Consider the following 14694-nt stretch of genomic DNA (forward strand, 5'->3'; position numbering starts at 1 on the left):
TACTAAATCATCAGATATATTTATCAGCTTGTGTCCTGGCACCCATGCTTGCCTCATTGCTCTTCCCATTAGTATTTCATGAAGACTCAAGCCTATGTTCCGGTCTGGAATACTTCTGAGTCCCATCAGAACAAGAGGTAAAGCATCTGGCCACTCTAATCGGGTAGATTCATACATCTTTCCCAATCTTGACTTGATTGTGCCATTCAGTTGTTCTACCACTCCAGAAGCCTCAGGACGGTATGCACAGTGCAGCTTTTGCTTATCGTTAAATGCTTCACAGATTAGGCCAATTATTTCATTATTAAAATGACAGCCTCGGTCTGATTCAATTGTTACTGGAAAACTGAACCTAGGTATGAGTTCTCTGAGTAGGAGATTGGCTACAGTGATGCTATCATTCCTACGTGTGGGCTAAGCTTCCACCCATTTTGAAAATGTATTTTAGTCCTCAACAAGGGGGTAACTAAATGAAATCAATCTGCAATCGTATGAAGGGACCCTCTGCCTTCCCAATCTTTCCTGGTAACACTACAGTTTTATTTCCAGGATTCATTTGTTGACAAATTAAATATCTATGGCGAAGTGCTTCTGCTATGTTCCTGAATTTCGCATTGAACCATGACTGTCTAAACAAACGTATCATGGCATCTCTCCCCAAATGGGAATCTCCGTGGAACATCCTAGCCATAGGAGCAAGAAAACACTCTGGTAACACAGGCCTGCCATCAAGGTAAACAATGACACCATCTTCAACCCTACTCTGACAACGTATCTTCCTCCACTCTTCCTTTTCTTTTGGTTCTGCTTCATTTTGCAAGTCTCTCACTTCTTCCCACGTTCTCACACCTTCAAGCTACATAAGTTGGCAGCTGTTTCCACCCACTTCAATTTTCTTGTTTATAGCCATTTTAAATTTGGGGCAATGTTGGGCTAACTGGTTAGCATATCGGTTACCAGCTGTCACTTTGTCATTTCCAGATTGGTGAGCAGCACACTTGACCACAGCCAATTCTTTTGGCAATTGGATTGCTTCAAGCAAATCTTTTACATAATGACCATTTTTAATAGGAGTACCTGAAGAAGTCAGAAACTCCCTTTGCATCCAGAGCTGGCCAAAATGGTGCACAACCCCATAACCATATTGGCTATCAGTGTATATGGTTACTTTCCAATGTTTCCCAAATTTGCAGGCTTTTGTTAATGCAACCAATTCGGCTACTTGTGCAGACTTGACTCCAGGTAAATAGGATGCTTCAACTGGTCCCCCCTAAGCACATACTACATAGGCAGCACTCAAACCTCTTTCCTCATGTCTCATGCATGAACCATCTACAAATAGTTCATATTCAGAATCAATTAATCGCTCTTCTCTTATGTCTGGACGTGTTTTTTTACTGTATTCAGTCAAGTCGATACAATCATGTTCAACTTCTCCCTTCACTTCTGCAAAGTGTAAATCAGGTAGCAGTGTTGCTGGGTTTAGGATATTACATCTGGCAATGGTGATGTTTCCTGCACCTACAATAATTCGCTCATACTTAGTCAGCCAACTAGGAGTGAGGTACTGAGTCTTAGACCTTAAAACAAAATCACAACTGCATGTAGAACATACACTGTCACTGGATGTCCCATAATAATGGACTCACTTTGCTCAAGGCTCATGCAGGTTGCAGCTATTGCTTTCAGGCATCCTGTCAATGCAAATGCCACTGGGTCTAGCGTGGAAGAAAAATATGCAACAGGACGTCTCATCAGACCGTGAGTTTGGGTCAGATCTGAAAGTGCACAATTATTTTGTGTATCGCAGAATAGTGCAAAATCTTTTGAATAGTCAGGCATCCCTAATGCTGGAGCTGTACACAGACATTCTCGTAATTTCAAGAAAGCAGTCATGCTTTCATCATCCCATTCTACTGGGTTTTTTTCTCTTTTCTTTGTCATTTGTATCAATGGTTTTGCTAGGACTGCAAATCCCACAATCCATTTCCTGCGGTAACCTACAACTCCGAGAAACATTCTGATTTCTTTCTGAGTTTGAGGTAGATTCATGGTTTTGATTATTCTGATTCTTTCTGAGGTAACCCTTCTGACACCTCTTTCTATCTGGTGCCCCAGATATTTCACTGATGTGGAGCAAAATTGTAACTTTTCAGGTGACACTTTATGTCCTCCTTCACCTAAATGATTCAGTGAAGCAATGGTATCAACAACACAGTCATTTCGAGTTTTAGACGCCACCAATAGGTCGTCCATATACTGGACCAGGACTGACTGTCCGGGCAGCACCAAAGACTCAAGTCACTTTTTAAAAATCTGATTAAAAATTGATGGACTCTCTGTGAGGAACGCGGTTCCAGACGTACACATGACTGTCGGATTCAAAAGAAAAAAGAAATTTGCTATCTGGGTGCAATGAAATCGATAAAAATGCGTGACACAAATCTATTACGGTGAACCATCCAGCTTCCCACGGTATCTGATACAGAATTACTGCAGGATTTGGCACAACATGAGACAACATTTGTATTGATTTTTCGGAGGTCCTGTATGACCCTATACTTCCCACTTGGCTTCTTTATGCCAATTATGGGCGAATTACATGGACTGTTCATTATTTCTTGTAAAATGCCTGTTTCAACCAAACACTTTATTTCTGCTGCAACACCTGCTTTTATTTCTGGGCTCATTTTGTACTGTCGAATATTTGGGTAAACTGCACCTTATTTTACTGTCACTTTTATTGGATCGACATTTGCCATGAATCCTACATCTTTTCCAGTAAAATCCCATACGTTATGATATACAGTATGTTGTAATTCCTCCGGTAGGTCTTCTACAGTTAACTTTTATTTCTCTATTTCTTGTTTTGGTCACATTAATTTATAGATTCCGTCTTCATCTGGGGTCTGAATTTCAACACCACTTGGGGTGCAAAAGATGATGCAATTCATTTTGCACAACAAGTCTCTGCCTAACAAGTTCACTGGACTTGAATCACACTCAGCAAATCTGTGCATTTCTTTAAAATTGCCTATTCTAACTTCCATTGGTTCTGTAACTGGGGTACTAATGTGTTTATTAGAAACGCCCACTACTTGGATCGCTTCTCCCGAGAGGGGTAGGTTTGGAACGTCTGCTGTTCTCACAGTAGAACGGGTAGCATCAGTGTCCAATAGAAAGGTGACATAATTTCCTTCAACCTTTCCTTCAATGTATGGACCTGACTGATCTACCGGCAAGGAGGTGCCAAGTACGCACTCCTCATCCTCCCCTCTCAGGCACCGTCAGTATGTGTCCTCACTGAAAAACGAGAGGACACGTATTGCGATGTTGCTGTGTCTCTCCTCCTACTTCCCTCCCAATTTGTGGTATCCCCACTCTGGTTTGCTTTGCTCCTAAAATTTGGTATAGGTGCAAGGTGTAACTGGTTTTGTATTACCTGCTGCTGTTGTTTCCGTGGCTCCTCATTCTGCGTCTGTGGATTCAAATCATTAGTTTGCACGTTACTGTTTTGCACAGCCTTACACTCGTTCTTCCAGTGCCCCAACTTGCCGCCCCCGTGACAAGGAAACTTCTTTTTGGCTTCCTCTCTATTGAGTTTTCCCCTTGGCTTACCCCCATTACCATCACCTTGAGTCTAGTTATTGTTCATTTGGCTCAATTGAAGTTCCTGTCGGTATGCTAATTTTACTAGTGCCCACATTACCTTTTCCTTTAATTCTTTTTGTTTATTGTCAAGTTTGTCTTCACAATACTTTGCATATTTAAGAATTTCATCAACCGACTTGGCCTGCCAGCAAATTTTATGATCTTCAATCCATTGTGAAATTGCTGGCCTTAATCCTGACAAACCAATAGATGAAATCCGTCATGTCTTTCATATCGATATTATCCAATCCACTATACTGTTTGAATACTTGTAACAGACGTTCATAATATGCATACACAGATTCATATTTATTCTGAGTGGTTCTATCTATTCTAGTCCAATCAGTTTCTTTTGCAGGCACCTTCCCTTTGAGGTAGAGTATTACCTGGTTGTATTTCTTCATAACTTCATCAGAAGGTGCTCCTGTCTTTGGGTCTCTAGGGTACTCATCACTAGGCCAATCAATAGCAATTTTACATTCTGTCCACAAATCCACAGGAACAACAATGTCAAATAATCCATCTAAATCTTTCAAAAGACATTTCGAAACCTTCACAAACCTGTCAACTTGTCTGTACCACTCTACAAGTTTCTCGCAAAGTTTAGGGAAGTCCTTTGTAAATGACAAAATATCTTGTCGTGACCATGGGACATGTACATAACCTCCACCTGGTACATCTCTCATGGGACATAATCTTTCCACCTTGTCGGCTTCTTCGGATGCAGTTTGTTTTGATCCTGCCTCTTCTTTTTTCTTTGCCCACCTAGTTTTCCATTTTCCTATGTCACCCCATTTTTGCAATAATGTCATAAGCTCCCTGATCTGTACCTTTCTACCTGACACATTCATATTTTTCAAATCTTTGTCAGAAAATTCAGCTCGATATGGTTTCTGTAATACTTTAGCTTTTCCACTGTCAATTCCCATATTAGCTGCCATATCCATTAACTTTTCATAAAAAACTCTTGTAATTCTAGTAATACTTTTGCATATGAACAACAATTCATCTTCACTGAATGTATTTAATCTGTCCAATCCCACATTTCCAGCCATCATTTCTTCTAATTCGACTCTTAATTTAAATATATCCACTACTTTTGGCCTTTGACTTTGGTTTCTCTATTTCTCGTGTCCATCTCTATTTCTTCTGTGGTTACCACTGGTGTACTTCTTTTACCTGAGGATGTCTCCATTTGTACTTCTCTAGAATTTATAGGAGTGGTTTTCCTGACCGAGTCACTCACTGGTTCTCTAATTGGCAAGTCCATCAGGGAAATCACTGACTCACATTCACTCGCTTGATCATCAACTATTAAGGGTTCTTTTCTTGGCTGAACCACAGGTGTAGTCAGAACGGGAGTTTTAGGACTAGCCTGCTTATCTCCGTACAAAGGAACAACTTGGCCAATAGTTACTGGCATTTTTAGGGCTTCAGGACTTATATTTAATTGGGAAATTTTCTGAATCAACTCACTTCTTTGTTTATTTAATGCTTCTCTTTCTTTGTCTTGTAGTACTTTTTCTAATGTCTCATGTACCACTTGCTGAATCAAAGTTGGTTTCAGGAACGGAGCATTTGGATTAACTGTGCTTGGTTCCTCATTATAAGGCGGTGGATTTTTCATTAATAAATCCTCCAAATAATCATCATCCGATTCACCACTAGTCATTAAATGTTTTGTTTTCTCAGTCCTTTTACTTCCAGTGTGTTCTTCTAAGGTAAATACAGGTCATAATCCTTCCACTAACATGGACAGTCTCCATTGTTTCATTTGGTTGTCTCTTGTCTCTTTTGGAAATCGGGAATAAAACTTACTCCAATTCCTGTTACTTCTGGGTCCATCTCGGTCAAAAGCCTCAGTTTCCCATTCCTCCAATGCCTCATACTGCATTAATCTAGGTCTGGGATCTAATTCATTCATGCGAGTTCTTAAATTGTACAAAACTCAACCATTAAACGTACCATTTTCTGGAAAGGCTAAAACACCGTCATCTTTTGTGTACTCCATCCGATTTTCTAACCACACACAAGTGTGATAGCCCCTTTCGACCATCATGTATGATGCAGGCGTATTTGGTGGTGGAATAATAATCCCTTCTCTTGTTTTAAATGCTTTATCTTTCTTGAAATAATTCTTAATTCTTTTAATGAATGACATTTTCATTTCTCTCCGTACATGATATAAGATCTTCCTCTTATATACTGTTCTTGTGCAAACCCTAGATATTTCCTAACGGGTCTACCTCCTACAATCGGATCTATGTGCCACATATAATTTATACACAAATCTTTAAGATAACTCTCAATTTGTTTACAAATTCCCCCCAATACCAGTGCGTCTTTTATTTTTCAGTGACCAATCAAAAATTTGAATTCAAAATAAATCCAACCAATAGTGGCGTGGCTTTTCTCGTAGACTAGTTCTCACGCTCTTGTACTCACCCCTCCTTTACACTTATTACCTCAGCTACACGCCCGCTATCTCAACCAATACCAGCGCGGCTCTGAGTGATGTCAGTGCTGCTCCGCGACTGACTCCCTCCTTTGCAAGGTAATACGAAAACTTAATTTCTTTCACTTTTAACGTAGATTTTATTATTCAACAACGTAAAAACATTCGCCACAGTCCCTGAGGGACTAAATCAAAGAAAAGATACATTTTCACTTACTACGAGTAAATCCCTTCCGCTTACTCTTCATATATTACGAGTAGAGCCCTTCCGTCTACCCTTCACGCAAGCATTAGAGAACCTGCTATTACTTCAGACTTATCCCTTCTGGGATATACTAAGGCCAAAGTTTTACCAAGCTCAGAAGAACCTGCTATTCCCTAAATAGTGCTTCCAGTTTTACCTAACCATGCACTTATTTCTTACAGGTAAGTGACCTCACTGCAGTGTGGCTTCCATTTACCACCCGCTATTCTGCCCCCGGTGATTCCAGACAAAACATATAACAGGTACGAACAATTTTGGCTAATGCATAAATCAATGCAATCAATAATACAATCTCAAATATGCAAAAATATTTTTCATTAACCAACTAACTACAACTAACTATGTTGAAAAAGGTACAGGCAGAAGACCTTTTCCGAAGTTGCCCGGCGTTAGCCGCCTCAATACCCACTTAAGTTTACCAAACAAATAGGCAGGCGCTGGAGACTTGGAAGGCAGGAAACAGAAGTTTATTCTCTCCGGAGGAGAAACACATCAGTTCGGACAGCAAGTATCATCACAAGGTGCTCTAACTGCATCTCCGAGGCCTGCCTCTTATACACAGGTTTATTACTTTATTGCATAAAACACATCTCTGTCAACCCTTTGATGTACGGAAAGACATCCTCGGAATCCCCGCTTCAGGCCCGTTCCCACACACATTTACAGTTGAAGTCCCCACCCCGGTCACAACGGATGATGATTATCGCGCAGCTGGACGCATTCCGCCGAGTCACGGAATGTGTGAGGTTGATCGGATCTCATGGGGTGGGGGCTTTGATTAGCTCAAGGATCCTTTGATGGGGGGGGTTTCCTACTGTACAGGAGGAAGGGGGCAATGAACAGTATCCGCAGGGCCAGGTGGGGGTCTGGGAACGAGGAAGACAAACGGGCACAGAAAAAAGGGGGGTTCGCGTCAAAGGACCTGGGACCATGAAAGGGATGAAGGGAGGTGTCGCGCTGGGAACAGGATAGGATTCCGAGGCAGAGTCGCGCAGATGGGGAGGGTTTATGGCCCAAGCATGAGAGAGCAGGGGTGACCAGTGCGTGGGGGATGCTTGTGAGGGCGAAGAGCCGTGCTGGGGGTCAGTGGCGTGCAGAGGGTGGTTCTGACCAAGGTACCTAAAATAGCGGGTGTGCACGACAAAAAGTGTGGCATCGGGAGAGAAGGCAAGATGGCGCAGATAATGTTTACCAAATCGTATTAATTTTCCACAGTCCTCCCTTTAACATTCCTAAGACATCTTGCTGGCCTATTTCCTATCATGTCGATTGTGGCAGTAAAGAAGTAGGAACCCAGGTGAAGGAGCTATGCATAAACATTACATTTAAAATCTTTCATCTTAGGAGGCGGGGCTCATCGCTGAGCTCGTTGCAGGAAAGTCATAGTAATGCAATATCGGACAAGAATGATTTTGTAGTGAAAGCGTTGGGTACATTTCATAGATGCTTATAGTCATTCGGAATATGAACTGATAGGCGATTACATATGTGAGGTCATTTTGTACTTGGTTGGAGCATAATCAATACAATGGTAGCTGGGAGAGAAATGAGACGTAGTAAAAACGATAATCAGGGGTGTCATTGTTCGAAGAGGAGGGGTGTTGCTTTTTCCAGTGTCTTATTGTCGTGTTCTCAGCATTCTTTGTCGTCTTCTGTTGGCACTGTTGAGCACCGGCGGTGGAGCTATGCGTCCAGCTCTATTCCAGGTCCTGCGTTGCAGGGCATGACCTTTTCCTTGTTTTTCTGGTCAAAAAGGTCCTTTTTCGCCCTGTGTCCTCACTGTTCTTTCATGGGTACCTTAGACAGGGCACCCAAGTTTCATTTTAGTTTGCAACAAAACCCTAATCAATCGGACTGCAGTTCTTGCTCTTTTTCGAGTCGATTGTCAAAGAGTTCAGGTGGAAGAAGGGGGTGTGTGGGTAGTCCTTGTGGTAGGTCGGGGGAAGAGGGGATGGAGCAGGGCCAGATCGGGAACAGACCAAGGGGACGGAAAATTTCAGGTAGGTGGGCCCATGACCGGGCTCAGAGGGCGGGGACTTTTCGGCACATGTTGATCATCGAGCAGGGGCATCAGGTCAGCCCTTTCCTTTCATTTTGTCGGAAACAGTGCCTTGTCCTGCGACTCCTTACTGTTGCAGTCCCGCCTTGGTCGATGTCGCAGGTGTTCCGCGATCTGTAGTCAGGCCGCGTGCTCCCACATCCGGTCTCTCTCTCCTCCGACAGGGGTACCCTTAAATGAGTTTTGAAAAGACAGTCTTTAGAGAATTGGCAGAAGAAGGTAATCACATAAGTCTATTTCTCTCCCAACTCCAAGCAACTGGGGAAACATCCGTTACATTGGAGTTTACGACCAACGTATAAATAATTGATGATAGGTTTGCTGGATTCTCTACAACTTTCCATCGTAACTATTTCTTTGGCATTTGTCAGTATTACATTCATTGTCGTGGTACGAGGCCTGATACCTATTCATTGCATTCGTTTATTACAGTCACGTCAGCTCTACTGGCAGAGACCCACTTTTCTAGTACGAGTCTTACAAGGCTATACCGTTCTTCAGGGCTGTGTATTTTATGAAAAAGTGCAACGTGCTATAACCGTGGCCTGATGGATATCTTTCTGAGAAATGAACATGGGCTAAACAGTTTTCCATTATATCGATGCATCCTATCTTTCAGCTAAGCATTTTACTCTCAACAGGGTTTACTGCAACAATTTCTTCATTTGAATCTAATCTTAACTTTGCAAACATCATTCTAATTTCTACATAGTCTCTTACAACCTGGCTACTTCATAAAAAACGGGGGGCTTGCGATAACTATTCGACTCATCTTTGGGGTGACCGGGGTTTTATGAAAAACAACTAGGAACATAGCGAACTGAGGTGAGGGACTATCGTCTTGCTTTGAGTCGCAAGGGCATTATCTAGCAGAAGGCTATAGTTCAGTTGGTAAGCGTTCAGGGACATTTCTTAAATTCTAAATTTTGTAGCTTGTTTATCAGAAAAAATCATTTCTAGGAACAACGGTTGGCCTGGGTCAGCCGTAAGTCGACCCATCTCTTACGACCAGGGGTGAGCCACATTTTTCCAACTCTCGTCCGGGGCAGCTGATACAAAACTGGGGGCGTTCTGGGAAGATGGGGATGCTTTGATCATTTTTACTGTCTGGACATTGAGACAATTCGGGACGGGGAAGGTCGCGTTACCTGAGGCATTTTTATCATAGAAGCCACTGACATGTAGTTCCCTTATTACGGGTTAGATTAGGGAACCTCAGTCGTCTTACCTGTCCTTTCCTTCTTGGCCAATCTAGATCACATCAATTTTTTAGCAGAAAGGAGAGGTAGTAACATGGTATCAATGTAATTTTAGTTTAAGGCAAATTTGTGCAAATACTTGCGGTATTTGGAGCCAATTGGGTGGTGCACCAGGGATGGTGGTTCGCCAATTAGGTGCCAGTCGTTAGGAAGAGTGGGAGTGTGGAAGAGAGGGAGAGAGAAAAAGTGAGGGAGAGAGAGAGAGAGAGAATGAGAGAGAGAGAGAGAGAGAGAGAGAGAGAGAGATGCAACAATTGGCTAAATAGTACACGTGCAACATGGAGAGTGGCCGTGTACTATTTAGGCCATTCAGCGCGTTACACAACATGAGACATTACAGATCTGTGTTAGAATATAGAAAGCATGCAGTTTGGGACGGACGAGCATTAGGTCTGGTACAGAGGGACATGCATTGAGTAAAAAGCACCATAGTGTTGCGCTTCTCGCACTCTCGGTCCTTTGACTAGCTAAGTCAATGTTTCAGTCGCACAGAAAACATTTCCTCATAGTTTCAGACATACGTGACACGTGCTCATTCACGCAACACGGGTTAGGGGTGATCGCGTCTCATCATATCATACAATGATTGGCTCTTTCGTTACAAGAGCAGAGTGTGGGTGTCTTTAGGTGCCACCTTGCTGTGTTCGTCTGCTTCATGTATCAGACATGGCGTGGCTTCGGATCTTCACTATACCCCAGTCGTGATTCCAATGTAACCTGTAGTGGGAGGAAAAGAGGGGAAGGGAGGGGGGACAACATTCGAGCAGATCAAATGTACGGGCACGAAAATTCTTTACTTACCACATACTCTTCTTATCCCTTCGGGTTATAATCCCTGAGGTCTTGGTTTCCGAAGCCAGGGGGCGGGCAGTGTGGTAAGGATGGCAAGCGATAGGTTGTTCATGAGGGAGACGGTCCGAGTGTGGCATTATAGGTCGTGTGTAGGGAAAAGTTAAAAATCAGAGGTGCTCAGTGCGAGGTATCTAGTTGATAGATGTATCTAGCTATCGGGATCCTTAAATCATTCCCAATGCGGTGATGTCCTAAGGCATATCGGCTCTTCGGCCAACCCTGTTCCTTAGTACCTGTGAGTATCATACCTTTATAACATTTTATCATTTACACCGTGTCACTTTACCCGTTCTCAGAAGTCGAGGTCCTTCTTCATGCGTTCATTCCTGGGTCAGTCGCACAGTTGGAGGCAACGTAACGTGCCTTAGATTCGATCGTTAATCCAGGGCTGGGTAACCATTTTCTAATAACTTTAAAAAGAGAACAAAACAGATTGCGCAGAAAAACCTTCCCGCTGATCCCACATTTACAAAAGTATGCGATACCTGTTCATAGTTTGAAAAACCTTTATTAACATGATTTGATCAGCATGTAAAATATGAGAGTGCAATCGTATTTGGCCGGACACGGCGTTGGTTGAAGCACGTACAGTAGGGGGTTATTTTGCAGCTTTTAATAAAACGTGTAAAAAGGGTTTGTTTTGTCATTTTGCAGGGGAATAAAACGTCTATCAATAGTTGAGGGATCAGGGGGCATTCGTTTCGTAATTGGAAGCATAGTTAGACTAGTCGCAATCAAATTTCCTAGATGCATACCGTGGGCGGGTGTCATAAGCGACGTTATGTATCAGTTACAGTAATATCATAATAAATCGTACATTGAAATCAACATTTTAACGGGATCTTTTTACATGTTCGCCAAGTGAACCCTCCCTCCTTTTCGTCAAGTGTACAAAGGATCATATACATATTTCAGAACATCAAGTCTTATTAGCTAAAAACACCACGAGGTGTTCGTGAGTTCCTGTTGACACCGGCGCCATTTTGGGCGAGGCCGGGTTAGTCCGGAAGCAGCATCAGGGACAAAATGTCTCCAACAACCGGCGGTTGGACCAGAGTTCCTTTCGGTAGTTCAAAAAGACTCGTGCTAACAGAAGGGGCAGGCAATGTGGACCATCAATCAAAAAAGGGGGTGGGGAGGGAAGCAAAATTTCCCCTACCGGGTCGCGTTGAGGTTCAGCCGGAACTTGCTCGAATTTGTTAGCCCACAATCTTTCTGGATGGTTCAGACTGAAGCTGGCACTGACACAAGAGCACCACCATCTTGCGGCTACGTCGTTAGTGATCAAAGCAGTTGTTCCTCACCGGAAGCCTGTAGGGGCCGAGGGCTCCTGGGACTCTTGTAGAATCTTCAAGGTCGTGGAGATGCTGTCGGAGGTGGGGACTCGTGCCCAGGTGGGCAAGCGTCCTGGTTACATGGACTTCTTAGGGCGGAAAAAACGGAACACCGTGCCGAAGGAGCAGGACATTCAGCCCGGGGCACTAGGGTGTAGCTGTGGCGCCTCCACCTGGGGAGGCGAGGGAGGCTTGTCCATGCCGCCTCCCTCTCCCAGTGCACCCCACGCCGCCCCTTTGCGCGGGTCTACATGATAGCCATTGTGTGTCCTGTGCTGCGCAAATAGGGTTGCTGGCCATCGTATGTCCGGTGCTGCGCAAGTAGGGTGGCCGGCCATCGTATGTCCAGTGCTGCGCAAGTAGGGTGGCCAGCCATCGTATGTCCGGTGCTGCGCAAGTAGGGTGGCCAGCCATTCCATGTTCTGTGCTGCGCAAGTAGGGTCGTCGCCCGGCTGGAGGATTTCTGCGCCGGGCCGGGGCTGGGAAACCTCCACCTGGGGAGGCGAGGGAGGCTCGTTCGCGTCGCCTCCCTCTCCCAGCCCACCCTGCACCAATTTTCAGCTGAGGTATTCGTGATGGCCGGACCAGAAGATACGAGGGAGGGGGTCATCTGCATCCGCCCCCTCCCTACTCGTGGCCCGGACCGTGGCGGTGGAAAACCAGGAATCCTAACCGCTAGACCATATGGGAGAAGAGGATGGGACATGCCGGGCCCATGGTGCCTTCTGGGCATCCCACCGGCGACCTCCGTGATTGCTGGCTGTCGGCAGGACCCCGCCCCACACGTGCTGAGTGTTTCACCTTCCGGATGGGCGTGACCGGTGACCTGTTGCATTTTGGGAACTTCCGGAGTGGGCGTAATATGTACTGTATTGCTCCTATTAGTATGGTTTTACTTTACTGGAATTAAATCTTAACTTATATTGACGGAGACTTGGCTTCCTTGAATCTTTTTACTACGGGAACCTCACTGCAGTGGGGGTAGGTATTTATGCCTGGGTAATGGGGGGTGGGGTGTCCACAAGAACAGTTTTCCTGAACGGGGGGTTGTCTATGCAGGCCTGTAATTGCTTTTGTCCACAGAGTGGGGGCAGCAGAGAGTAATCAGTCCCATTGCGCTCAAAGTTTGAGTTCATTAATGGAATGTGTACTAATCTGTCCGAAACTACTCTGTGTGTTGTTTCTGTATGTTTATCCGAAAGGGTGGCTTTTTGTGTTCGAGAATAGTAGCGGTAGTACGGGGTTCGTCACCGGATAACCTAGAGCTTGACTGGGCTTCCCGTCTTAGTGCTGTTCGATCTATGAGAACTCAAACATGTCGCTGAAATTGGTCTGGCGAAATCTGTGCCATCGGGCGTAATCGAACGTGGTGGTTCTATCCGGCCTGTCTGTATCAGTCTGATTCATCTTTGTCTCACGCTTTTTTCCTTTCTGCCGGCCTTTTATCTCTGTCAGCTCTCTGCTCTTACCTGTGTTCAGTAGAGTCGGGCATTGGGCTTTCCAGTGCCCGGAATATTTACAAAAGGCACATTGGTTTTGTCCTAAGTCTGTTCGTCCTGCGCGTAATGTCGTGGGATTACGTTCGGGTCGTCGTGTCTTGGGGTCGTCCTGTCGGTACATCCCTTTACACCGTTCCCTTCCTGTGTTTACTCCTTGGAACCGTGTCGCCGCTATCCCTTCCTTTGGCCTATCAGGTGCTTGGAAAGCTGTCTGTCTCGCTTCTTTACCTACTCTGACTTCATCTCTTTCTTTTCGTAGCATTGCTTCTTTGCGCCACATACCGAGACTGTCGAGCATAATAGGCGTTGTCTTACTACTACAAAGGGCTATTTCTAACGTTTCTATTTTATCAAGGTCGAAGGATCCTATCAGTGGCCACTGTTTCTCTTGATTTACTTTGGTATACTTGTGCCATAGCTTACTATAAGCTATGGTAACTAATCCATACTTTGTGAACATGTCTTTATTAGGGGTGCCTTCCAGCGGAGCTAGATGGTCCACCTCTAATAAACGGTCCGGGTTGAACCAGCTACCAATCAGTGAGGAGAAGATAGACATGACGGATCACAACGGGGTCAAAAGTCAGCACTACCTATCTCATCACTGCGTGCAAAGACTAGACAGAATATTTCTATTCTACGTTGTTTGCAGGCAGTGAATATCTCAAGAACCAATATCAAAACGTTCGGTCAATCAAAAACAATCAGTGGGGAGAATAAGTAGGCCCGCAAAGGTCTGCGTTACCTACCCTTTCACTATCTACAAAGAGGGAATCTGTTCTTTCCTGTTTGTAGACAGAGAATCTCCAGAAAACAATCCACGAACAGTAGTTCGGGTTCAATCAATTAATCAGTGTGGGAGAGGGAAATCTCCCGAAAACAATCCACGAACCGTAGTTCGAGTTCAAACAATCAATCAGTGGGGGAGAAAGATAGGCACGACGGCTGCGTTACCTATCCTTCACTGCTTGCAAAGAGAGAGCCGGTTGTTTCTCCGTTTGCAGACAGCGAGCCTCCAAACAAATCAGCAAAGAGTAATACTAGTATTTTCCAAACAATCAAACAATCATTTCGTAATTTGTCGTGTTTACACGACCTTACCCGGACCGCATGGTCAGTTTCTTGTCTTCCAAATCCAGCGCCCGATCGTCCTCTTTTCTTCGTATTCCTTGCGGCACTCCTGATGGTTCCCAGTCAGGACCGTAGATCACTCGAGAGAGGTCTGTTCGGAACCAGTGAAGTTCTGATGATCGGCTACCAGACGAGGGTCTATTTGGCAGGAGCTCTCCCGATCGTTGCAGTCATTCACTCTGTCGTCAG

This window comes from Lissotriton vulgaris, chromosome 1_2 (assembly GCF_964263255.1).
Source record: "Lissotriton vulgaris chromosome 1_2, aLisVul1.2, whole genome shotgun sequence".
NCBI lineage: Eukaryota > Metazoa > Chordata > Amphibia > Caudata > Salamandridae > Lissotriton > Lissotriton vulgaris.